Source organism: Ranitomeya variabilis, chromosome 5 (assembly GCF_051348905.1).
Source record: "Ranitomeya variabilis isolate aRanVar5 chromosome 5, aRanVar5.hap1, whole genome shotgun sequence".
Classification (NCBI taxonomy): domain Eukaryota; kingdom Metazoa; phylum Chordata; class Amphibia; order Anura; family Dendrobatidae; genus Ranitomeya; species Ranitomeya variabilis.
The window spans coordinates 666,452,070-666,477,973 of record NC_135236.1 but is presented as its reverse complement, the minus strand read 5'-3'; the positions used below and the strand labels follow the sequence as shown (position 1 = coordinate 666,477,973).

Below are 25,904 nucleotides of genomic sequence, written 5' to 3'. Positions count from 1 at the left end.
TTTGGGTTATTTATATTAAGTTTTTGGATTGGTAAATCCAGCTCCTATCATCTTTTTTGGCGGTCATTTAACGGCTGACAATTGGCTGTCAGTGCGTTGCTGTACGGTCGCTGGGTTATTTATGGCCAGGTTCTGGCAAGTTTCGGTCATTCTGAGGCGACATTCAAGAAAAGAAGACCCCACCCTCCCTCCCTTGAAAATGTACTTTGTCGTGATGTTTATGTTGTGGGAAAATCGCCCAGTTTTTTCTGGGTGGATGGTTTTGTGGTTTATGGAAGATTGGTCAATTTAATGGATTATTTATTTGGTTTGTTTGTTATGAATTTTATAGTTACCCAAAATAAACATCACGGCCTTATTTTTCCACTATGAAAACCTTGTCGTGTCTTTATTTATTTATTGAATGAATGATGCTTGTGTTGCCATGGAAAGCGCTTGCGCAAAACGAAAGAGAAGAGTGAGGCAGCCTAAAAGCATAAAGGGGGCACCACAATAGAACGGATACACAACAGGATGCCCAGCGATGTAGAATCAAGGTGCTGGAGCCCATCTGTGTAGTGTCAAATATCAAAATAGGTGCAGAATAAATTAAAGGGAGCAAAAGGTTAACCCTGTAACACTTATAGAGGGCAAAAGTGACGACTATTACAATATGTTGTATATCAAAAGGCCAACCATTCGGAACTACAAGCAGATAACAAAAAGATAGGCACAAATATAAATATAAATATAAATATAAATATAAAGTAGAGACCACATTAGTGGCTATACAGAAAATGACAGTGATAAGGTATAGTATACAATTTTAAATACCAAACTGGCCTGTGTAAAAAAGTCCAATTCATTGTTTGTAAAAGCCAGTGAACAGAAGATCTTCATTTATGCCTAAAGGAATGACACAATTCAAGTCAAAAATCCACTTGGATTCCCGTTTAAGGAGCTCAAGGGTGACATTGCCACCCCTACTGTTCATATTTACTGCTTCCAATCCTAGAATCTTCGTGCCAGCCCACTGTGAATTGTGTTCCACCAGGTAATGCGCCGCCACTGATGTGAGGGTCTTCCCCTTAGCCTTGTCCCTTTGCGCTGTATTGATATTGGAGAAATGTTGATGCATACGTCTCCTGAGTTCCTGTGTTGTTTGGCCCACGTAGATCTTTGGACAGGGACACACCAACGCGTAGATCAGATTCCGGGACCTACAATTAAAATAGGTTTTAGTGGGCGTCTGTGAAGACAAAAGGGGTATCATGATTTTCTCACCACGACTAGTGAAGGGACATATGCTGCAGTTACCACATGGATAAGTCCCCTTAAGCCTGACCCCTCTGCCAAGCCTCATAGTTGGTGTATATATACAGGACAGGAGGAGTGGTACTATGCAGTGTATATATACAGGACAGGAGGAGTGGTACTGTGCAGTGTATATATACAGGACAGGAGGAGTGGTACTGTGCAGTTGTAAAATCCAATAATAATATATATAATCACTTACATATGGATAATTACATGAAATCAAATAAAGAACCAAGGGTATAGGGAAAGTGTATAATACAGTTTCTGAAGGTCTTGTCATTGACCATCTGTCCTCTGCATGTCAAAAGCTAGAGGGTGTTTGTGAAGCCCAACCTATATTTGGATGTCTAGCGTTATTTCTAGCCGGTAAACAAGTGTAACTAAGCAACCTAACATGAGGTAATGCATAGAATGATAAGGAATATTCTGGAATCTACTTTTATGGTATAGACCATTGGCATGGAACTGGGTTACCTTATATGGATATTATGTAGGAGAAAATAGAAACCCATGAAAGTCTATGGGACGGATTTGTATATAAACCGTCTCTTCTCAGCATATGTTGGAGTCTTCATACCTTGAGAATCTCTACATGGACGAACACATCATCATGCCACAAGACCATATGTAAGATCTCTGCTTGCTTCCATTTTCTTTTTAACCTAATACTTGAATTTGTGTAATGAACTTATAATTTACTTTTCCTTCATTTTTGTAATCACTCTTTTTGAATGGACATTAAATGAGTTCTGTTTTATCCAAACAATTCTATTTTTGCTTTTCTTCCCAATCCTCACTAAGATACATTTTTTCTAACAGCAGTGCATATATACAGGACAGGAGGAGTGGTACTGTGCAGTGTATATATACAGGACAGGAGGAGTGGTACTGTGCAGTGTATATATACAGGCCAGGAGGAGTGGTACTGTGCAGTGTATATATACAGGACAGGAGGAGTGGTACTGTGCAGTGTATATATACAGGACAGGAGGAGTGGTACTGTGCAGTGTATATATACAGGACAGGAGGAGTGGTACTATGCAGTGTATATATACAGGACAAGAGGAGTGGTACTGAGCAGTGTATATATACAGGACAGGAGGAGTGGTACTGTGCGGTGTATATATACAGGACAGGAGGAGTGGTACTGTGCGGTGTATATATACAGGACAGGAGGAGTGGTACTGTGCAGTGTATATATACAGGACAGGAGGAGTGGTACTGCGCAGTGTATATATACAGGACAGGAGGAGTGGTACTGTGCGGTGTATATATACAGGACAGGAGGAGTGGTACTGTGCAGTGTATATATACAGGACAGGAGGAGTGGTACTGTGCGGTGTATATATACAGGACAGGAGGAGTGGTACTGTGCAGTGTATATATACAGGACAGGAGGAGTGGTACTGTGCAGTGTATATATACAGGACAGGAGGAGTGGTACTGTGCAGTGTATATATACAGGACAGGAGGAGTGGTACTGTGCAGTGTATATATACAGGACAGGAGGAGTGGTACTATGCAGTGTATATATACAGGACAAGAGGAGTGGTACTGAGCAGTGTATATATACAGGACAGGAGGAGTGGTACTGTGCGGTGTATATATACAGGACAGGAGGAGTGGTACTGTGCGGTGTATATATACAGGACAGGAGGAGTGGTACTGTGCAGTGTATATATACAGGACAGGAGGAGTGGTACTGCGCAGTGTATATATACAGGACAGGAGGAGTGGTACTGTGCGGTGTATATATACAGGACAGGAGGAGTGGTACTGTGCAGTGTATATATACAGGACAGGAGGAGTGGTACTGCGCAGTGTACCGTATTTTCCGGCGTATAAGACGACTGGGCGTATAAGACGACCCCCCAACTTTACCAGTTAAAAAATAAAATCTTCTTAAAAGTCGGGGGTCTTCTTATACACCCTATGTCGTCTTATAGGGCCGGTGAATATGTGCCTTTTGGGGGGGGGGGAGTGATCCTGATGAGGACGAGGGGGCGTCTCACAGGAAAGTGAGTATCCCCCATTACCTTATCATAGCGCTGCAGCGTGGGGTCTCTGTGCTGGGAGCGGCGGCTGCTGTGCTGTGCTGTGCTGTGCTGTGCTGTGGCGGCTCCTCTTCTGCAGTGTGGGGCCTCTGGTGCTGTGGGGCGGTGGCGGCGGCGTATCTTCATACAGTCGGGGCTCCTCCGGCATCTCAAAGACTGGAAGCCCCGCCGGCAACTCCATGGGTACAATGCGGTCAGGTGGCCTCCGGGAAAATGGCCGCTGCTCAGATTCAGATCTCGTCCCGAGATCTCGGGAGACGAGATCTGAATCTGAGCAGTGGCCATTTTCCCGGAGGCAGCTCAATAGGTGCGATGCGGTGGCCCGGCCGCTGGGGGCTGCGCATGCTCAGATTCAGATCTCAACGAGATCTGAATCTAAGCAGCGGCCATTTTCCCGGAGGCCAGCGCATTGTACCGATGGAGTTGCCGGCGGGGCTTCCAGGCTGAGATGCCGGAGGAGCCCCGACTGCATGAAGATACGCCGCCGCCGCCACCGCCCCACAGCACCAGAGGCCCCACACTGCAGAAGAGGAGCCGCCACAGCACAGCACAGCAGCCGCCGCCGCTCCCAGCACAGAGACCCCACGCTGCAGCGCTATGATAAGGTAATGGGGGATACTCACTTTTCTGTGAGACGCCCCCTCGTCGTCATCAGGATCACTCCCCCCCCCACCCACCATATACACCCGGCGTACAAGGCGATTCCCGGCGTACAAGACGACCCCCGACTTTTAAGAAGATTTTCAGGGGTTAAAAAGTCGTCTTGTACGCCGGAAAATACGGTATATATACAGGACAGGAGGAGTGGTACTGTGCGGTGTATATATACAGGCCAGGAGGAGGGGTACTGTGCGGTGTATATATACAGGACAGGAGGAGTGGTACTGTGCAGTGTATATATACAGGACAGGAGGAGTGGTACTGTGCAGTGTATATATACAGGACAGGAGGAGTGGTACTGTGCGGTGTATATATACAGGACAGGAGGAGTGGTACTGTGCAGTGTATATATACAGGACAGGAGGAGTGGTACTGTGCAGTGTATATATACAGGACAGGAGGAGTGGTACTGTGCGGTGTATATATACAGGACAGGAGGAGTGGTACTGTGCGGTGTATATATACAGGACAGGAGGAGTGGTACTGTGCGGTGTATATATACAGGACAGGAGGAGTGGTACTATGCAGTGTATATATACAGGACAGGAGGAGTGGTACTGTGCAGTGTATATATACAGGACAGGAGGAGTGGTACTGTGCAGTGTATATATACAGGACAGGAGGAGTGGTACTGTGCAGTGTATATATACAGGACAGGAGGAGTGGTACTGTGCAGTGTATATATACAGGACAGGAGGAGTGGTACTGTGCGGTGTATATATACAGGACAGGAGGAGTGGTACTGTGCGGTGTATATATACAGGACAGGAGGAGTGGTACTGTGCAGTGTATATATACAGGACAGGAGGAGTGGTACTGTGCATTATATATATATACAGGACAGGAGGAGTGGTACTGTGCAGTGTATATATACAGGACAGGAGGAGTGGTACTGTGCAGTGTATATATACAGGAGGAGTGGTACTGTGCAGTGTATATATACAGGACAGGAGGAGTGGTACTGTGCAGTGTATATATACAGGACAGGAGGAGTGGTACTGTGCAGTGTATATATACAGGACAGGAGGAGTGGTACTGTGCAGTGTATATATACAGGACAGGAGGAGTGGTACTGTGCAGTGTATATATACAGGACAGGAGGAGTGGTACTGTGCAGTGTATATATACAGGACAGGAGGAGTGGTACTGTGCAGTGTATATATACAGGATAGGAGGAGTGGTACTGTGCAGTGTATATATACAGGACAGGAGGAGTGGTACTGTGCAGTGTATATATACAGGACAGGAGGAGTGGTACTGTGCAGTGTATATATACAGGACAGGAGGAGTGGTACTGTGCATTATATATATATACAGGACAGGAGGAGTGGTACTGTGCAGTGTATATATACAGGATAGGAGGAGTGGTACTGTGCAGTGTATATATACAGGACAGGAGGAGTGGTACTGTGCAGTGTCTAATGTGGAGGTTTGTACTCACTCAGCTGCTGTTGAGATAGGTGTAAGAAAGTCCTTACTGAGAGCTGGAAGAGCCTAGAAAAATATGTTATGTTGTATCCTCTTATCAAGCTGAGACTGAAGTTTATTTGAAGATTCGCAGCAGAACAGTTTCATGGAACGTCAGTGAGACAAAGCATGCAGGCACGAACAGGTGTCCAGACAAAGTAGCATAGGGATACCTGGCGATGGTGTGGCCATGATCTGGCAATGGTGTGGCACGGGGGTAGTCTGGTGGTGTTGTGGCCCCAAACAACAGGTACCTTCACACTAAACAATATCGCTAGCGATCCGTGACGTTGCAGCGTCCTGGCTAGCGATATCGTTTAGTTTGACAGGCAGCAGCGATCAGGATCCTGCTGTGATATCGCTGGTCGTTGAAGAAAGTTCAGAACTTTATTTGGTCGTCAGACCGGCGTGTATCGTCGTGTTTGACACCAAAAGCAACGATACCAGCGATGTTTTACACTGGTAACCAGGGTAAACATCGGGTTACTAAGCGCAGGGCCGCGCTTAGTAACCCGATGTTTACCCTGGTTACCAGTGTAAAATGTAAAAAAACAAACAGTACATACTCACCTGCGCGTCCCCCGCCGTCCGCTTCCCACACTGACTGAGCGCCGTAAAGTGAAAGTGAAAGTACAGCACAGCGGTGACGTCACCGCTCTGCTGTTAGGGCCGGCGCTCAGTCAGTACAGGAAGCGGACGCCGGGGGATGCGAATGTAAATATGTACTGTTTGTTTTTTTTACATTTTACGCTGGTAACCAGGGTAAACATCGGGTTACTAAGCGCGGCCCTGCGCTTAGCAACCCGATGTTTACCCTGGTTACCCGGGGACCTCGGCATCGTTGGTCGCTGGAGAGCTGTCTGTGTGACAGCTCTCCAGCGACCACACAGCGACGCTGCAGCGATCGGCATCGTTGTCGCTATCGCTGCAGCGTCGCTTAATGTGAAGGTACCTTAACAGGGGCTTTTTATACATGATACACAGAGACAAATAAAGCACATTGCAGCAAAAGGGCGTATACATGATAACCTCATACTGCGGAGAAAAACATATATTCAAGAACAAAGCATACAATGGTTAGATGTAATGACTTTAAGGCTTTTTAGAAAGCTATGACTACCAATCAACAAAATATTATAGAAAGCAGGGTGTAATTAATTAATTAAAAATAATGTGTTCTTATAAAATGGTACTCAAAATAAATATAACCACAAATACACATAGGACTCACATAAAATCACATTCAAAGGAATGCTGCAATAACCACAAAATCCCAGAGATCCCAAAAAGGATAAATTCTCTTCACAATAGGAAGGGAATAGTCACATTCCACACTAAAAAGCCTTTTTGGTAAACCAAACCACATTCCCCATATATTGAATACCTACTACAGGGTAGAATGCAGGAAAATTTCTAAATGATTTCCAAAATAGTGTAGAAAAAGGAACGATCTCACCTTATCCTTTCTTTCATAGGTGAGGATTCTCCTAGGAAGGAGAATCTTTAGTCAAAGGCCTGTACTGGTCAAACAAAAAAGAGGAATAAAAATATTAACCTTAATGGTCTAACGTTTTCTTTACGGCTTATGGCAGATTCACACTCCCCAAACCTCCGCATATCCAGAGATTAAAGAGTTATGGAGAGATGGTAGGCATATGTACATTCATTTGTGGAGACATTAAATAAATCAGTGCACGGAAAAAACAGTTTGAGGGATAGCATTATGTGCGGGCCAACACTTTCCCTATCCAACTCCTAATGCTTATCTCCTACCTAGCAATGGAGGTTGGCACCCTAAGATAGAATATGCCCAAGAGAGGCGCCCCCATTCCACGACGGCTCTCCCTATTATTGGCCCTATAGAAACCCTTATGAACAAGGAAAGTAGGAAGGAAGGACAGTGATGGATCTCATTCAAGCCTTTTGGCGTTTGTGTCTTAAGGCGGTAGATCCACTTAGTCTCACATTGTAGTAGCATTTGGTCCCAATTTCCACCCCTCCTGGGTGCATCAATTCTATCAATCCCCATGAATCTTACACTGCTGCTTTCTCCATTGTGTTCCTTGTTCATATGCCTGGCCAGGGGTGTATCTCTCTTAAGGGCAATATCCCTCAAATGTTCCCCCACTCGTCTTCTGAACTCACGTATCGTTTTGCCTATATACTCAAGGCCACAGGGGCATACCACTCTGTTGATCACCCCCTTTGATCTGCAATTTATAAAGTGGTATATTTGATATTCCTTCCCCATGATTTCACTTGTAAACCTCGATCCTACTGAAATTACCGGACATGCAACACAACCACTGCATTTATGACACCCCTTTGGTCTTTTGGGGAGCCATGTTTCTTTTGTAGGTGATACATAATGACTAGGTATCAACCTGTCTCCAATGCACTTCCCTTTTTGGAAAGTAATTCTCGGGAAGTCACCTACCATCTCTCCAATGTCCTCATCCATATACAAAATGGACCAGTGTTTCTGCAAGATTGCTCGAACTTTCTGTGCCCCATTATTGTAAGTTGTGACATATCTGCATATAGACTTCTCATCTTTTTTGGGGGTCGGTACCAGCAGGCTGTTTCTATTTACCCCCTTGGTCTCATTATAGGCCTTCTTCAGGATGCCACTAGGGTGCCCCCTGGCCAAGAATCGTGCTTGTAAATCATCCGCTTGTTTTTTGTAGTCCTCAGTAGAGGAACAATTTCGTCGGATTCTCAGATATTGGTCCTTGGGGATGCCCTTCTTCAGGGGTACAGGATGGTGGCTGTCCCACCTGGGAAGGGCATTGGTAGAGGTCGGTTTCCTATATGTCTTGGTACTCAAATGTCCATCCGGCATTTTTTTGAATACACAAGTCCAAAAAGGGTAATTGCTCCTTGTGATATACAAAAGTGAAAAACAATCCTAACGGGTTCTCATTCGATTTAGACACAAAGGTAGTCAGACCTACCATGTCCCCATTCCATATTAACAACACATCGTCGATGTAACGTGAACAAAACGATATTTTAGACTGCTCCTCCACAAATGAGTCCCCAAAAATTATGGTTTCCTCCCACCAGCCCAGGAGCAAATTTACATAAGCAGGTGCGGAAGAATTTCCCATTGCGGTGCCCCTGAGCTGGTGGAAGATAGAACCATTAAAAAGAAAAACATTCTTAGTCAAACAGAATTCCAGTAAATCCAACATCAATTTATTATGCTTTGTGTATTGTTGTCCTCTACTCCTGATGAAATATTCTACTGCCCTCAGGCCATCATTATGTCTTATAGATGAGTAGAGTGCTTTAACATCAAAACTGCACAACAGGGCATCTGGTTCCAAAATCAGACCATCTATTTTCCTCAAAAGATCTGTTGAATCTCTCGAATATGAATTAAGAGATGTCACGTGGGATTTTAGGATTTCATCAAGGTAAATTCCAATATGATGACACAAGCTATTAATCCCCGACACTATGGGTCTACCCTTCAGGGGGACCAAACCCTTATGGACTTTTGGGAGACAATAGAAAGTTACTGTTACTGGGTGTTGTGGAAGGAGATAGTCATATTCGTTTTTGTCAATCAAGCATTCCATTAAACCTCTATTCAGGTTCTCTTTGAGTTGTTTTTTGAACAGAGGAATGGGGTTAGAGGGAAGTTTTTCATAATTTTTGGTGTCTTTTAGGATTTTTTCACACATGTCAATATAATCCCCATGGTTCATAATCACTGTATTCCCTCCTTTGTCTGAGGGTTTAATTACAATATTGGGGTCCTTCTCAAGATCTTTCAATGTTTCTACCTCAGATTTGGACAAATTGTACTTCCCACTCATTGGTTCCTTTTCCAACTTCTCCAAATCTCTGGTTACCAACTCCTCAAAAATGTCTATTGCAGATCAGTCACTTTGTATTGGGGGGCATTTTCTTACTTTTTTCTTTTAGTTTGGTGAAGGGTCCTTCACCCATGTGTTCCGGGGTGGAATCTGCCAAGCCATATAGAAATCTGACGTCCGCTAATAAAGAATCTGGGATGTCCATATCTCTGCAAGTTTTTTTTTTATCATCCCTGATGAAAAATTTCTTCCACTTAAGTTTTCTTGTAAAGAGGTGAAGATCCTTGATACTATCAAAAATTTGGAAATTTGAAGTAGGTATAAAATTAAGACCTTTGTTGAGGATCTTCATCTCTAAATCATTAAGGTTTTTAGATGAGAGATTAATCACTTGGGGAGCCGGGGGTTGTACTAATTTGTGTTGGGACTGGGTCTGTTCCTCAGGAAGTAATCTCGGTCTAAAAAACGGGCACTTCCTGATCTGTCATTTGGACGTCCCCTTGAATTTCCCCTCCCTCTCTGTCTCCCTCTAGCGTTTTTTGGACGTGTGTTGGAGTCAGGTATATCTGTGTCGGTAGATGATATATCAGTTTCAAATATTCTACTGGGATGCCTGTTAGGTGGAGGTTGATAAGCCTTATTCTCTTTAAATTCTTGTAAGTCCCTTACAAAATTTCTATGCTTTCTTTCCTTTAAATGGAACTGGTATCGCTCCACAGAATTTTGTAAGACCGTCTCTTTAGAAGAGAAATCTGGTTCTGCTGTAAATTTCTTTGTTATTTCAATTTGTTCCTTGAGTTATCAATGTTTTGTTCGTCTTCCAAAAGAAGATTCATAAACCTCAAGGAGCTCAAAGTAGCCTCCTTTTCCCATTGTTCATTTAGGTTAGAATTTCTATAACGAAAACCCGGTTGTAACGAGATTCTTAAGTGGCGGGGAACTATGCCCGCTTTTATATAATTCTCAAGGCTTTGGACCTCCCACCAACTGCAAATTTGATTTTATAAACCTTCGTCAGTTCCTTAAAGGCATTAGTATAGGTTGGTGTATATTTGAGCTGTGTGACGTTACGGTCTGAAAAAACCTCTTTTGCTTCAGTCCGTATTTATACCTCTAGTTAGAAAACCAGCCATGCCCTATTCAAAAACAAACTTAGAAAGCTATGACACCAATCAACAAATTATTACAGAAAGTAGGCTGTAATTAATCAATTAAAAATTAACTTTTAATGTGTTCTTATAAAATGGTACTCAAAACAAATATAACCACAAATACACATAGGACTCACATAAAGTCACATTCAAACGGAATGCTGCAATAACCACAAAATTCCAGAGATCCCAAAAAGGAATTTGTTGTCTCAGGGTCCCTTGGGAGATAAATTCTCTTCACAATAGGAAGGGAATAGTCACATGGCAACACAAGCCTCATTCATACATGAAATAAACACAAGACAAAGCTTTCTTAGTGGAAAAATAAGGCCGTGATGTTTATTTTGGGTAACTCATAAAATATTAACAAAACATTCCCAGATAAATTAATCATATAATTTCACCAAATATTCCACAAACCAATCAACCATCCACCCATAGACTGGGCGATTTTCCCACAACATAAACATCACGACAAAGCAAAATTTAAGGGCGGGAGGGTGGGGTCTTCTTTTCTTCCAACGGTACCTCACAATGAATGCCCTATGCCATAACACGGCCATAAATATCCCGGCGACAACATGGCAACGCACTGACAACCAATTGTCAGTCGTTATAAAACCGCCAAAACAGCTGATTGGGGCCGGATTTACCCAATAAAATAACAAATATAAATACCAAAAACATCAACTTTGGTAAGTAACCAGAAATGACCAATGAGCTGTAGAGTCTGTGTGGCCATGTGACCCCCCTATATTCCCTACGTAAAGTAGGGGGGGCTTCCATTCCACACTAAAAAGCCTTTTTGGTAAACCAAACCACATTCCCCATATATTGAATACCTACTCCTGGGTAGAATGCAGGAAAATTTCTAAATGATTTCCAAAATAGTGTAGAAAAAGGAACGATCTCACCTTATCCTTTCTTCCATAGGTGAGACTGGACCGTTAGATACTGGTGCTATGTCCGGGGGAGGAGGCCTCGTTTCATCCACACAAATGCCCCACCATTGTAAAGCTACCAGTTCCAATAATAACCCCAAATAACAGAAATAACTACTTCCCTACGCGTTTCGTCTTTCCATACTCATCAGGGGAAGATTCTCCTGTCTCTCCATCTATGTGGGAGACTTCTACAAACACGGGGGTAGTGCCACGGTCTTCCGTGTCTCTCGCCGGCTGGTGTTATATAAGCCGCCGAGTCGTTCCTGTGTCCCATAATCCAACGTCACTTCCTGTGCGCCCCATCATGAAGCGCACAGCTGAACCACACACGTCACATCCGGTGACGTGTGCCCAGTCGTTTCCATGACAGCGCAAAATTATTAGCTTTTTAGAAGCAGAATTACTGTATATACACTCGAGTATAAGCTGAGATTTTCAGCCCATTTTTTTAGGCTGAAAGTTCCCCTTTCGGCTTATACTCGAGTTGTTGTCGCAGGGGGTCGGCGGGGGAGGGGGAGCAGCGGCTGTCACACACTCACCTGCTCCTGGCACAGTCCCTGCATCTCCGATGGTCTCCGGGCACCGGCAGATCTTCCTGTGTTCAGCGGTCACATCGTACCGCTCATTAAAGTAATGAATATGGACTCCACTCCCATAGGGGAGGAGCCGCATATTCATTACTTTATTGAGCGGTAGTACAGCGCCCCAGAGTCCTGGTCGTTGCAGTACTGATGCTCCGCCGCTAAGGGGGGCTATGGTACGTCTGATGGCACTGAAGGAGTTCACCTGACCAGGTATCACAGACACCAATACACTTCACAGTCTGGCCTCCAGCGGGAGCTAAGGGTGCTATGTATTAGGCCACTCCTCACAATCTGGTAAAACTGGGGGTTAGATAGGAAGTTAGTCAGAAGCTGACTGGGTTGGAACCAGGCAACATCCTGTGGCAGAGGGTGTTGCAGGGGAAGATTCAGGGGGGTCCCTGTCAGGGGTGGGATCCTGACAGAGGCCTAGCAAACAGGAAAGAACGTTACGGGACCGCGCCTGCACTTCATCGCGGCGGTACCCCAAGAAAGGACAAGAAGCGAGGTTTATTGGGCTGAGTGAGAAACGAGATCAACGCAACAAGGAGAAACACCAGTAGGAGTCGTGCTGTAAGACGAGGCAACATCCTACTGAGGCGCGTAGCCGGTGGCCAGAAACGCCGAGGAAGTATTGAGCTCCAGGCCTTATTTCAAACCTACGGCAGGACAGTCAGTTATAGGCGGGCTGTCTCACTCAAATCACCTAAGAAGACATAGGGGGCAACAGTTGGAGAGGGGCGACACTAGGGTCCCGGAAGAGCTCCGAGCCTACCCGTCATACAGGTGCGTCTTAGCCATATCATCTGGGGGGACGAAGAAGAACATCAAAATCGAGTTGTGAGGGAACTTCAGAAACAGACACAACAGTTGTGGGGACTATCCCGTAAGCACAGCAGGGGAGGACCACAACACACAAGCGCTAGAAGGTAGGCACAGATTTCCACCTGCAAAGGGAACTCTGGAGGTGCCATCGGACCGGCCGGACTCCCGCAGCCCGGTTAACCGTATTCCGGACTGAGGATCCTGAAGCCTTCAGTAAAGAGGTAAAGAGACTGCAACCTGGTGTCCTCGTTATTTACTGCGACCTGCACCGCACCACAACCTTATCACATTCTCCACTTTCACTGGACGCCCCTCAGCAGGGTCACGGACCGGGCCCAGCCACCGTGATAACCCCAGAACCGAGACATAGCGGCCCGGTACCGGGTGCCCCTCGGCCCTGCGGCAGTGGGGGCGCTCCAGTACGATGTGACCGCTGAACACAAGAAGAAGCTGTCGGCTCCCGGAGACCATCTGACAGTGAGAAGCTGCCATGGACCGCGCCAGGAGCAGGTGAGTGTAACGGGGAGGCTGAGCATTGCGCGATATTCACCTGTCCCAATTCCACCGCAGGGCGCCGCTCCGTCTTCCACGTCCTCTGCCTGTGACATTCAGGTCAGAGGGCGCAATGATGTGTTTAGTGTGCGCCCTCTGCCTGAACAGTCAGAGAGCCGGAAGACAGAGCGGCGCGCAGCGGTGGAACGGGAAAGGTGACTATCGCAAGTGCCGGGGGCCTGAGCAACGAGAGGTGAGTATGTGGTTTTTTATTTTAATCGCACCAACAGCATATGGGGCTATGGAGCATCTTATGGGGCCATCAACCTTTATACCGCATTGTATGGGTCATAATCTATGGAGTATCTTATGGGGCCATCAACCTTTATACAGCATTGTATGGGTCATAATCTATGGAGCATCTTATGGGGCCATTATTAACCTTTGTGTAGCATTATATGGGGCATATTTTAATAAGGAGCATCTTATGAGGCCCATCATAAACTGTGTGGAGCATTATATGGAGCATATTTTAATATGGAGCATCTTATAGGGCCCACCATGAACTGTATAGAGCATTACACTGTGTTCCAAATTATTATGCACAAAGAGTTTAGGAGTGATAAGGTTAGAATTTTTTTGTTTATCATTTAAACTCATTGATGGTGATGTGTGTCAGGGCTCATTATATCACAGAAAGCAATTGCAGATACCTGTGCAAACTAGTTTGGCAGGTGTGTCCAAATAAAGGCAAGACTACTTAAGAAGGCTGTTCCACATTATTAAGCAGCCTACATTTTTTGCCAAAATGGGAAAGAAAAAGGATGTGTCGGCTGCTGAGAAGCAACAAATTGTGGAGTATTTAGGTCAAGGCATGACTACAATCAACATTGCCAAGACACTTCATCGTGATCATCGCACAAGAAGTATGTAGCTGATTCCCAGCACACACGTGTGCGTGCTGATAAGGAAAAATTGAGGACTCTTTCCAACAGGCAATTGCGTAAGGTTAAAAGAGCAGCTGCAAAAATGCCTTGTCATAGCAGCAAACAAGTTTTTGAAGCTGCTGGTGCCTCCAACATCCCCAGAACGACAAGATGCAGGGTCCTTCAGAGGTGCGTAAGCCATCCTGTCGACCACCTCTATCCACTGCACACAAGCAGAAACGGCTCCAGTGGGCCAAACGATACATGAAGACTGACTTCCAAACTGTTTTGTTCACCGATGAGTGCCGTGCAACGCTCGATGGTCCAGATGGATGGAGTGGAGGATGGCTGGTTGATGGACACCCCATGAAAACACGGCTAAGGCGCCAACAAGGAGGAGGTGGAGTAATGTTTTGGGCTGGAATCATGTCGGCCCCTTTATGATCCCTGAAGGGGTAAAGATGAACTCCATAATCTATGTGGAGTTTCTAAAACAACACTTCCTGCCATGGTTCAAGAGGAAGAACCATGGTTTCCGCAGCAAGATCATTTTCATGCATGATAATGCACCGTCTCATGCTGCAAAAAACACATCTGCATCTCTGGCTGCTATGGGCATAAAAGAGGACAAACTTATGGTGTGGCCACCATCTTCCCCTGACCTCAACCCCATTGAGAACCTCTGGAGCATCATCAAAAGGAGTGTCTATGATGGCGGGAGGCAGTTCACGTCTAAGCAACAGCTCTGGAGGGGATTCTATCCACATGCAAAACAATTGAAGCAGAAACCATCCAAAAACTGACAAATTCAATGGACGAGAGAGTTCAGAAGCTTCTTTCTAACAAGGGGTCCTATGTGCAAATGTAACATCACCTAGAATAAAGTTTTCACTTGAAAACTGTTTGATTTCATTTTGTAATAAGCTGATAATGCTTATAACTTCACAATTGACCATTTTTTTGTTCAAAATAAAAAAAAAAGGCTGAAAACTCTGCTGTGCATAATAATTTGGAACATGCATTTTGAGTGTTTATTTTTTTTAAAAAGATACTGTTTTCAAAGGCAGTTTGTTCCAAAACATTGCAATTATACTAGAATAGTAGATGACTGGAAAATAACAATGACTGCAATTCAGATAGGTAATTTAGAGAAAGTATGAGGAAATATTATTTGCATAATAATTTGGAACACAGTGTATATGGGGCGTATTTTGTATGGCCATCTTATAGGGCCCATCATGAACAGTATGGAGCATTATATGGGGCTCCTGATTCAATATGGATATTCAAAAACACTTAACCTACTGATGTCTTAATTAATTTTACTTTTATTGGTATCTATTTTTATTTTTGAAATTTACCAGTAGCTGCTGCATTTCCCACCCTAGGCTTATACTCGAGTCATTAAGTTTTCCCAGTTTTTTGTGGCAAAATTAGGGGGGTTGGCTTATATTCGGGTCGGCTTATACTCGAGTATATACGGGTAGTTGGCTTCTAACCTTGCACAAGATGGCTGCTAGAGCCAACGTGGCTGTTCAATATATTATGGCTGACCATTCTCTTACAGTAGGCATAGAAAGCGTTTTTTTTTTAAACATCCAGGAAGTTTTATTAGAACTGTATAAACCACTCAGGAAACAAAAAAAAAAACAGTCTTTTCCGGCACAGAGTGAAATTACGAAATAAAAAGTCCATACAATATTGCTGGTTTGCTCTCTTAGGTTATTGTCCAGTTTTTAAGGCCTTCGCACAGGCCAACACACAGCAGAGATCCACACATCTCCAGACCCAGACACCGAATGACACACTCCACCTCCATTTTATCTGCCAAACCACGCACCTGGGATGGGGATATGTGAGCAGTCTTTCCCACCCATCTCTTTTGACTGTTAGTAAAACTCGGCCATGAAGCGCCATATTATCTTTCCCAGGCTTATATCACCGAAGCTATCAACCTCGATTATACATAGCCCCCCTCAAGGACGTGTCCAGTCGCCATCTTACATAACCCCCCTCTGCCCAAAGTTGGGGACTTGGAACCTTCTGCCATTAGTGGACTCTGTGTCAGCTTTGCCATGTAGTTTTCCTGGCCTATGCTCTACATGGAAGTAAAAATCCTGAAGAGCTAGGAACCACCTGGTCACTCGGGCATTGTTCCCCTTCTTCTCCCTCATCCACTTTAGTGGGACATGGTCTGACACTAGCCTGAACTTCCTGCCTACGAGGTAGTACCATAGAGTGTCCAGTGCTGACTGGATGACCAAACAGTCCTCCACTATGGCGTAATTCTTCTCACACGATGACAACTTCCAACTTAGATACATTACGGGGTGCTCTTCTCAGTTCATCTCTTGTGATAAGACAGCACCCAGCCCGACATCTGATGCATCTGTCTGGACCACAACTCCTTAGAGAAATCCGGTGCCACCGTCACTGGCTGCTTACACATGGCTAGCTTCAGTTGCTGGAAGGCTGTTGCAGCTTCTGGAGTCCACTTAGAAATAGCCGACTTTATCCCTTTAAGGAGGTCCATCAGAGGGGCAGCTATCATGGCAAAGGGATAAAGCCCACAATGCCCAAGAACGCTCTGACCTGCTTCTTTGAAAGGGTTTATGGCCAACTCTGGATCGCCTCAACTTTATGTATTTGGGGTTTTATTTCACCCCTGCCAACGATATAGCTCAAGTATTTAGCTTTCTCCATTCCGATGGCACATTTATTTGGGTTTATGGAAAACCCCGCTGTAGAGCACCGGGTTAATGGGTGCTCTCATCTGCTGGCACAGCTGTCTTTAGAAAGACTGCATGGACCAGGGCTCATAACACTGAGCGCCCGCTGTTATGATCCGGTGACCTTGGAGCCGCATGAGAGACTTTCTCAGGAGTAGGTGGTACCTATACTGACCGCAAACCCTAAACTGACACCGCAACTAGAAGTAGCCGTGGGGTGTACCTAACACGTCCTAGACACCTCGACACAGCCGGAGGACTATATACCCCTATAGATGGAAATGGGAATTCTATCTTGCCTCAGAGCAGAACCCCAAAGGATAGGCAGCCCCCCGCAAATATTGACTGTGAGTATAAGAGGAAAGACACACGCAGGCAGAAAAACAGGATTTAGCAAAAGAGGCACTTTTAGCTAAATAGAAAAGGATATGACAGAATTCTAATTGGTCAGTATTAAAATCCTAAAAATATCCACAGCAGATAATACAAATATTCTACATCTAACTAAAGACATAGAAAGTATATCTGCATCTCCTGAGAATCCAGCATGACTGAAAAATCCAAACAAAGTCTAAGCTGGACAAAAACACAATGAATTGCACTGAATTGCAAAGCACACTGCATGTGTGCACAGAGACAAAAAACCAGACACTTATCTTAGCTGAATTGGCAGCAGGGCATGAGGAACCAGAGAGAGATGCAATCCCTCCAAGAACAATGGACAACTGGCAAGGACTCATGGATCCTGCACACCTAAATACCTAGTAGAGCTGCAATCAGCAGAAACACCTGCCCTAGATTACAACCCCAAGACAACTGCACTACCACCAACAACCACCGGAGGGAGCCCAAGAGCAGAATTCACAACAGCCCACTCTCTCGCTGTGGGCAGAACATTACTCAGACAACACAGGATGAGGGTAAGACAGTGTGGCAATAATTTATTGAACCACCAACACCCAAAAGCATATAGAAAAGTCCCAGCAAAATACCCAAGATGGTGCAAATTACAGAGTGTCACCCTTCCGCTCACTCGCCGAGATTAGAGCTGCTACCAGGGCCTTCTACCTCCACCAGTGGCACCCCGTTTTTGGTGGAACCCCACAGAGAGGTGGTAACAAAAAGCTTAGGAAGATGACAGGCCATTGATGTACGAGGCCAGAAAACTTGATTGTCCCAACCTGGATTCTCTAAAGGTCTTTGAAGGTTCAGTGATGATCAATGAAGACGGCTCCTTTGCATTATACTAATACTTCTGTCTCCTTAGAATCCTCTGCTGACAGTTCCCTATCCTGGATCCTTCTGGACACTATGGTTTCCACTCCAGGCTGACCAAGCCGCTGCTCCGGAACCATCCAGATACAACTACCGGCTGGATTAGCCTTCTGGGATTACACGGAGCTTCCGGGATTCTCTCCACCGACAGAGATAGTATTCCACAGTCTCGTCTATACGGTCTGTATGGGTCGTCCCTCTGGTCTGGGATTCGCGGCATTGAGGCCTCCTGGTGTTGCGACAGGGAAACCCCTATATAAGGGTATACCTTACCCGGTTCTCCACTACGCAGTACAGTGTCGTGATACAGAGGGTTCTCCCCTCAGGCACCTTTTCCCTTTTGTTAAGCTTTCTTTAATAAATATCCTTGATTTTTGAAGCTTAGTCTCCTGTCTTTTGAGTATGGGGTATACCATCAGTAGTCTAGTGAGTCCACTATACATCACCACGGCCTGTGCGCGTAACAAAGAAGCTTTGTGTTTCTTCAGTTGGTGTAATGATGAAATGGATTCTGTAAACACAGGCAGATCCTCCTTTTTATAGGTCACAACTTCTCATTCAGTCATTACTCTACAGGCTTGGGGGAAGGTGGAAGGAGGCCACCCCTCACTGCTGGGGAGTGTTCAAACACCATTCATAGATTGTCCTTCATATTTGCTGAGCAACAATGGGTCATCAACATACTAACAAACATTCAAACATTGTGCCTTTGTTTCCCAAAGATGGTAGAACAATACTAGACTGCAATACTAGGACAGATACAATAGTTAATCAGCATCCAGTCAACAAATGGCGGCCATTGAACATTAATTCAGTGACAATAAGAGTCAACAGTCATTCTCACGTGAACTCTAGCTCATGTCCCTGGGAAAACTGAAATAATACGTATCGATAATTCAGATTAAATGCCATGTTGCCACACACACCTTCCGTAGAGCATCAAGTATCGCCTCGACTTTGGTCAGGTAGCTTCCCTAATCCTGGCTGAAGATCACGATGTCATCCAGGTAGGCCGCTGCGTACCTTTGTGGGGAGTTAGGATCCGGACTATGGCTCTCTGGAAGGTGGCTGGAGCTCCTTGAAACCCGAATGGCATCCTTGTGTCTGGCGTTCCTGGCATCTCGGGACATGGGAATTTGCCTATAACCTTTTGCTAGGTCAAGGGTAGTAATGTACGGGGCCGGCCCTAGCCTTTAAATCAGTTAATCTACCCTTGGCTGCTTTTACCTTTGGGGAAATTTCTCTGAGGCAAGTGAGGCTTGGTTTCCTTTCTTTAGGGGAAGTTAGCTCTTAGGCTGTGAAGAGGCGTCTAGGCAGAGTCAGGCACGCTCCACGGCTATTTCTAGTTGTGTTGATAGGAGTAGGGTTTGCGGTCAGCAGAGTTCCCATTTCCCCAGAGCTCGTCCCGATTCCGTGTTTAACTATCAGGTCATTTCTGGTGCACCTAACCACCAGGTCCATAACAGTACAGCTGGCCCACAAACTGTTAATGCATCTCAATAGAGGGAAAAGAGAAGTTCTGAGACCATTTTTTTTTTCTCTGCAGTGTGTTTTGCCTTTCTTTTCCCCTTAAACTCTGGGTGGTTCAGAACTTAGGTGTGGATATGGACATTCAAGGTCTGTCCTCTAGTGTAGATCAACTCGCTGCAAGGGTACAAAACATTCAAGATTATGTAGTTCAGAATCCTATGTTGGAGCCTAGAATTCCAATTCCTGAGTTATTTTCTGGGGATAGATCTAAATTTCTGAATTTCAAAAACAATTGTAAACTGTTTCTTGCTCTGAAACCCCGCTCTTCTGGTGACTCTATTCAGCAAGTAAGGATCATTATTTCTTTGTTGCGTGGCGGCCCTCAAGACTGGGCATTCGCCCTGGCGCCAGGAGATCCTGCATTGCGTAATGTAGATGCGTTTTTTCTGGCGCTGGGTTTGCTTTATGATGAACCGATTTCTGTGGATCAGGCAGAGAAAATTTTGCTGGCTTTGTGTCAGGGTCAGGATGAAGCGGAGGTATATTGCCAGAAGTTCAGAAAGTGGTCTGTGCTTACTCAGTGGAATGAGTGTGCCCTAGCAGCAATTCAGTCTTTCTGAAGCCCTTAAGGATGTTATGGTGGGGTTCCCCACGCCTGCTGGTCTGAATGAATCAATGTCCTTGGCCATACAGATCGATCGGCGCTTACGTGAGCGCAAAACTGTGCACCATTTGGTGGTATCCTCTGAGCAGAGGCCTGAGCCTATGCAATGTGATAGGACTTTGACCAGAGCTGAATGGCAAGAACATAGACGTCAGAAGGGGCTGTGTTTTTACTGTGGTGACTCCACTCATGCTATCTCTGATTGTCCTAAGCGCACTAAGCGGTTCGCTAGGTCCGTCACCATTGGTACTGTACAGTCTCCTGTCCGTTACTCTGATTTGCTCTTTGTCATCCTTTTCTGTTATGGCATTTGTGGATTCAGGCGCTGCCCTGAATTTGATGGACTTAGAGTTTGCCAGGCGCTGTGTTTTTTTCTTGGAGCCCTTGCAGCATCCCATTCCTTTGAGGGGAATTGATGCTACGCCTTTGGCCAAGAATAAGCCTCAGTACTGGACCCAGTTGACCATGTGCATGGCTCCTGCGCATCAGGAAGATATTCGCTTTTTGGTGTTGCATAATCTGCATGATGTGGTCGTGTTGGGTTTGCCATGGCTGCAGGTCCATAATCCAGTATTGGATTGGAAATCAATGTCGGTGTCCAGTTGGGGTTGTCAAGGGGTACATGGGGATGTTTCATTATTGTCAATTTCTTCCTCCACTCCTTCTGAAGTCCCTGAGTTTTTGTCAGATTACCGGGATGTATTTGATGAGCCCAAGTCTAGTACCCTACCTCCTCATAGGGATTGTGATTGTGCTATTAATTTGATTCCTGGTAGCAAGTTCCCTAAGGGACGACTTTTCAATTTGTCTGTGCTAGAACATGCCGCTATGCGGAGCTATATAAAGGAGTCCTTGGAGAAAGGGCATATTCGCCCGTCGTCGTCACCATTGGGAGCAGGGTTGTTTTTTGTGGCCAAGAAGGATGGTTCTCTGAGACCTTGTATAGATTACCGCCTTCTTAATAAAATCACGGTCAAATTTCAGTATCCGTTGCCTCTACTGTCTGATTTATTTGCTCGGATTAAGGGGGCTAGTTGGTTCACCAAGATAGACCTTCGAGGGGCGTATAATCTCGTGCATATTAAACAGGGCGATGAATGGAAAACAGCATTTAATACGCCCGAGGGCCATTTTGAGTACCTGGTGATGCCATTCGGCCTTTCTAATGCTCCCTCTGTGTTTCAGTCCTTTATGCATGACATCTTCCGAAAGTATCTGGATAGATTCATGATCGTATATTTGGATGATATTTTGGTCTTTTCGGATGATTGGGAGTCCCATGTGAAGCAGGTCAGAATGGTGTTCCAGGTCCTTCGTGCTAATTCCTTGTTTGTGAAGGGATCTAAGTGCCTCTTTGGAGTTCAGAAGGTTTCCTTTTTGGGCTTCATTTTTTCCCCTTCTACTATCGAGATGGATCCTGTTAAAGTCCAAGCTATTTATGATTGGACTCGGCCTACATCTGTGAAGAGCCTTCAGAAATTTCTGGGCTTTGCCAATTTTTACCGTCGCTTCATCGCTAATTTTTCTAGTGTTGTTAAACCGTTGACTGATTTGACCAAGAAGGATGCTGATGTGGTGAATTGGTCCTCTGCGGCCGTTGAGGCTTTTCAGGAGCTGAAACGTCGTTTCTCTTCGGCTCCTGTCTTGCATCAGCCAGATGTTTCGCTCCCTTTTCAGGTCGAGGTTGATGCTTCTGAAATTGGAGCAGGGGCTGTTTTGTCTCAGAGAAGTTCTGATTGCTCTGTAATGAAGCCATGCGCTTTCTTTTCGAGAAAGTTTTCGCCTGCTGAGCGTAATTATGATGTTGGCAATCGGGAGTTGTTGGCTATGAAGTGGGCATTCGAGGAGTGGCGACATTGGCTTGAAGGAGCCAAGCATCGCGTGGTGGTCTTGACAGATCACAAGAATCTGACTTATCTCGAGTCTGCCAAGCGGTTGAATCCTAGACAGGCTCGTTGGTCGCTGTTTTTCTCCCGTTTTCAATTTTGTGGTTTCGTACCTTCCGGGTTCTAAGAATGTGAAGGCTGATGCCCTTTCAAGGAGTTTTGTGCCTGATTCTCCTGGGGTTCCTGAGCCAGCTGGTATTCTCAGAGAGGGGGTAGTTCTGTCTGCCATCTCCCCTGATTTGCGGCGGGTGCTGCAGGAGTTCCAGGCTGATAGACCTGACCGTTGTCCAGCGGAGAAACTGTTTGTCCCTGATAGATGGACTAATAGAGTTATCTCTGAGGTTCATTGTTCGGTGTTGGCTGGTCATCCTGGGATTTTTGGTACCAGAGATTTGGTGGCTAGGTCCTTTTGGTGGCCTTCCTTGTCGCGGGATGTGCGTTCTTTTGTGCAGTCTTGTGGGACTTGTGCTCGGGCTAAGCCCTGCTGTTCTCGTGCCAGTGGGTTACTTTTGCCCTTGCCTGTCCCGAAAAGGCCTTGGACGCATGTTTCCATGGATTTTATTTCAGATCTTCCTGTTTCTCAAAGGATGTCCGTCATCTGGGTGGTTTGCGATCGCTTCTCTAAAATGGTCCATTTGGTACCCTTGCCTAAATTGCCTTCTTCCTCTGATTTGGTTCCATTATTTTTCCAACATGTGGTTCATTTGCATGGCATTCCGGAGAACATCGTGTCTGACAGAGGTTCCCAGTTTGTTTCAAGGTTTTGGCGGTCCTTTTGTGCTAAGATGGGCATTGAGTTGTCTTTGGTTTGGTTATCATCTCGTTATGTTCCTATGAAGGTTTCTTCTCCTAAGTTTAAGCCTCGTTTCATTGGTCCTTATAAGATTTCTGAAATTCTTAATCCTGTATCATTTCGTTTGGCCCTTCCTGCTTCTTTTGCCATCCATAATGTGTTCCATAGGTCGTTGTTGCGGAGATATGTGGCGCCTATGGTTCCCTCCGTTGATCCTCCTGCTCCGGTGTTGGTTGAGGGGGAGTTGGAGTATGTGGTGGAGAAGATTTTGGATTCTCGCATTCCGAGACGAAAACTACAGTACTTGGTCAAATGGAAGGGCTATGGTCAGGAGGATAATTCCTGGGTTGTTGCCTCTGATGTCCATGCTGCCGATTCAGTTCGTGCCTTTCATTTTGCTCGTCCTGATCGGCCTGGGGGCTCTGGTGAGGGCTCGGTGACCCCTCCTCAAGGGGGGGGTACTGTTGTGAATTCCGTTCTCGAGCTCCCTCCTGTGGTCATGAATGGTACTTCGGTGAGTTCTGTCCGTGGACTCCCTCTGGTGGCTGTGAGTGGAGCTGCTGGTTCTGAGATTCCTTCTCCAGCTGCCCTCGTTTAGGGCTAGGCTGGATTCTCTATTTAACTCCACTCAGATCGTTACTCCATGCCAGCTGTCAATGTTCTAGTACTGGTTCAGATCTCTCCTGGATCTTTCTGTGGACCTGTCTACTCCACCACAAGCTAAGTTCCTGCTTGTTCATTTGTTACATATGGTTTTTCTTGCTAAGTTCTAGTCCAGCTTGCTTTCCTGAAACTACCTGGCTAGCTGGAAGCTCTGGGGGTGCAGAGTGGCACCACCGCATCGTGAGTCGGTGCGGGGGTATTTTTTGCACACTCTGCGTGGTTTTTGTAGCTTTTTGTGTTGACCGCAAAGATCCCTTTTCTATCCTCAATCTGTTTAGTTAGACTGGCCTCTCTTTGCTGAAACCTGTCTCATCCTGTGTTTGTGATTTCCTCTTATCTCACAGTCAATACTTGTGGGGGGCTGCTTTTACCTTTGGGGAAATTTCTCTGAGGCTTGGTTTCCTTTCTTTAGGGGTAGTTAGCTCTTAGGCTGTGAAGAGGCGTCTAGGCAGAGTCAGGCACGCTCCACGGCTATTTCTAGTTGTGTTGATAGGAGTAGGGTTTGCGGTCAGCAGAGTTCCCATTTCCCCAGAGCTCGTCCCGATTCCGTGTTTAACTATCAGGTCATTTCTGGTGCACCTAACCACCAGGTCCATAACAGGTCTGTGACTCCCTCCTGCTCTATGACCTGACTGAAACTTGGCAACTCGGAAAACAGGTATTTAATCCACTGCTACAGCTCCCGACATTGCTGTTTCTGTGAACAAGACAAGGTGTCCGCCACCTTAACATCTTAACATATGACTCTCTGGCGTAAAAATTAAAAGCTTGAAAATGGCAAAATTTTAGCCAAATTTCCAATTTTTCGCAAATAAACGCAAGTCATATCAAAGAAATTTTACCACAAACATGAAGTACAATATGTCACGAGAAAATAATCTCAGAATCACCGGGATCCATGGAAGGTTTCCATAGTTATAACCTCATTATAGCTGAGCAATCTTTATTAGCGAAATTAGAACAAGCAGATCAATGTCCACAAAACGTCTTACGAGGACTCTGCACCCAGCACGGACAGGGGTGCCGCAGAATGGCAGCATTTTCTATGTCTTCACTGGTTATTAATATCTTTACCACTATGAGAAAACTCTTCCTGTTCAGTACTATGAATGCTGCTTATATGCGGAGTTTTTAGAGCTTATTTTTCCGCTGTTTTTTTTTTTTTAACATGTATATTGGCTTCTTTAAATAAAGAAAAATATATTTAAATATTAAAAATATAACCAGTGTCTTTAGAGGCTGAAATCAACAAAACAAATAATCACATTATAATAAATAATAATAATATTTAGAAGAATAAAAAAAAATAACAATTCCAGTACAGATGTTTTTTTTGTCACCTTAGTAATAATAAAAGTAATAATAATAATAATAATAATAATAATAATAATAATAATAATATTTAGAAGAATAAAAAAAATAACAATTCCAGTACAGATGGGTTTTTTTTGTCACCTTAATAATAATAAAATTAATTAAAAAAAAAAAGCCATCAAAAAGTCAAATTCACCCCAAAATGATACCAGTAACAATTACGAGACAAGATCCCACAGAAAAATACAAAATATGGCGAAAAAAAATAAAAATTTCCATTTTTTTTTTTAAACTTTCGTATATTTTTTTTGCTAAAGGCATATAAGCGTCATATTGTCGTGATCATTCTGACCCGCAGATAATCACCAGACTTTTTTCATTGCATAAAAACGACTTTTTTTTCACCCCACCAAGCCTTTTTTTTTACTGTTTTTTTTTTCCCATTACATTAAATGGTAAACAGCGGCATTTAAAACTGAAAAAAAAAAATGTATCTACTGGAAAAAAACTTTAAAAAAAAAAGTCATGGATCCCAAAAGGAGGTAAGATAAAAAGAAACCATAACCACAATGTTGTGCCCAAAAAGAAGAAAAAAAAACAGTCATGTAGTTCCTCCACTTTACCTGCAGGTGTCACTCTTGAGTCAATTTGCAACGGTAACTGGCTTATATCACAGCGAAGCCCTGTAGTAATAATATGACAGAAAATTAGAGATTCTCTAGTCTCCGATATCATCTGTTAAGTTGAAATATCGATTCACCTTACAGATTTATGAATACTTTTCCTAGTTCGTAAAATCACGTTCCCACACTGCCCTGCTTAAAGATGGCTTCCACGTCCTCCACAGGGCGCGCCCAGAAGCCACGCCCTTTGCGTGCAGTCTCAGCGAG

The 25,904-nt window shown here is 44.7% G+C and overlaps 1 long non-coding RNA gene across 2 annotated transcripts; it reads right to left on the bottom strand.

Annotated features, from left to right (window-relative positions):
* Positions 1–991: 991 nt before the first annotated feature.
* Positions 992–25,895, bottom strand: LOC143776862 (uncharacterized). Of its 2 annotated transcripts, XR_013215942.1 has the most exons (4): positions 25,780–25,886; positions 25,638–25,697; positions 6,934–6,997; positions 992–1,199 (listed from the first exon to the last, which is right to left on the bottom strand). It is a non-coding gene; the product is annotated as an uncharacterized LOC143776862 (long non-coding RNA). The 2 variants fall into 2 exon arrangements; XR_013215941.1 differs by lacking the exon at positions 6,934–6,997 and having other exon boundaries at positions 25,780–25,895.
* Positions 25,896–25,904: the final 9 nt, after the last annotated feature.